This window comes from Chiloscyllium plagiosum, chromosome 18 (assembly GCF_004010195.1).
Source record: "Chiloscyllium plagiosum isolate BGI_BamShark_2017 chromosome 18, ASM401019v2, whole genome shotgun sequence".
Lineage (NCBI taxonomy): Eukaryota > Metazoa > Chordata > Chondrichthyes > Orectolobiformes > Hemiscylliidae > Chiloscyllium > Chiloscyllium plagiosum.
The window spans coordinates 60035636-60037345 of record NC_057727.1 but is presented as its reverse complement, the minus strand read 5'-3'; positions in this window follow the sequence as shown (position 1 = coordinate 60037345).

Here is a 1710-nt window from a genome sequence, read left to right as displayed (position 1 = left end):
AGACAAATGTGAAGTGATGTATTTTGGAAGGTCAAATACGAGTGGAAATTATACAGTATTTGGCAGAGCTCTTGAGAGTATTGATATGCAGGGGGATCTGGGTGTGCAGGCCCACAGATCACTGGAGGTGGCATTACAGGTCAATATGGTAGTATAAAAAGGCCTATGGCATGCTTGCCTTCGTTGGAAAGGGCATTGAGTATAAGGATAGTCAAGTTATGCTGCAGCTTTATAGAACTTTAGTTAGGCCACACTTGGAATATTGCATGCAGTTCTGGTTACTACACCACCAGAAGGATGTGGATGCTTTGGGAAGGGTACAGAAAAGGTTTACCAGAATGTTGCCTGGTTTGGGTGGTTTTAGCTATGAAGAAAGGTGGGATAGGCTAGATTTGTTTTCACTGGAATGCAGGAGGTTCAGGGCGACTAAATAGAGGTTTATAAGATTGTGAATGGCATAGATAGAGTGGAAAGTATGAGGCTTTTTCCCAGGGTGGAGTGGTCAATTACTTGGGGGGGGGGAAACAGGTTCTAGGTGTGAGGAGGGAGGTTTAAAGGAGATGTGCGAGCCACATTTTTTGCGTAAGATGTGGTGAGTAGTTGGAACATGTTGCCAGAAGAGATGGTGGAAGCAGATGGAATAGCAACATTCAAGAAGCATCTGGAGGAATACATGAATAGGAAGGGAATAGAGGGATACAGATACTGTAAGTGAAGACAGTTTTAGTATGGAAGGACAAAATGTATTCCTGCAGGCTTGGAGGGCTAGAGGGCCTGTTTTTGAGCTGTATTGTTCATTGTTCTTTGGAATGGTCTCTTTCTGATTCTGTATTCCTAGCTATGATTTAATTCTCAGAATATCTGTGCATTCAAAAAAAAATTTGCACAGGATATGAGTTTGAAAGCTTCTCAGCTAAAAACATTTGCCTCATGAAAAAAGATCATTGATTTTTCATCTTGACTAATGAGGCAATGGCAGTGCCCATGTCAATGCAGTCCTTTCGCCCAGCATTTGTGCCGAACATTTGTCCTAGCTTAAGCACCCATCCATGTACCTATCCAATTGCCGCTTAAAGGTCACCAAAGATTCTGACTCTACCATTCCCACGGGCAGCGCATTCCATGCCCCCACCACTCTCTGGGTAAAGAACCCACCCCTGACATCTCCCCTATACCTTCCACCCTTCACCTTAAATTTATGTCCCCTTGTAACACTCTGTTGCACCCGGGGAAAAAGTTTCTGACTGTCTACTCTACAATATTTCGAATGCTGTCTGAAAAGAGCCTAATGAAGCATTAGCAATACATTTCTGCTCTTGTGCCCTAGCCCTCAATGGTAACACTGCATTTGCCGCCTGAAATGTCAACTGAACCTGCACTTTAAGAGAATCCTGAACTAGGATGCCCAAGTTGCTTTGTGCTTCAGATTTCTGAAGCCGTTCCTCATTTAGAAAATATTCTACCCGTCTATTCTTCCTACCAATGTGCATAATTTCACACTTTTCTATATTCAAAAACTATGGCACTGGAAAAGCACAGGTCAGGTAGCACCTGAGGAGCAGGAGAGTCTATGTTTCTGGCATAAGCCCTTCATCAGAAAGGTGGAGGGGGAAGGGGGCTGAGAGATAAATAGGGGTATAGGGTGGAGCTGGAGGCAACATAGCTGGGAAGGTGATAGGTGGATGCAAGTTGGCAGGGGGGTAATAGCGA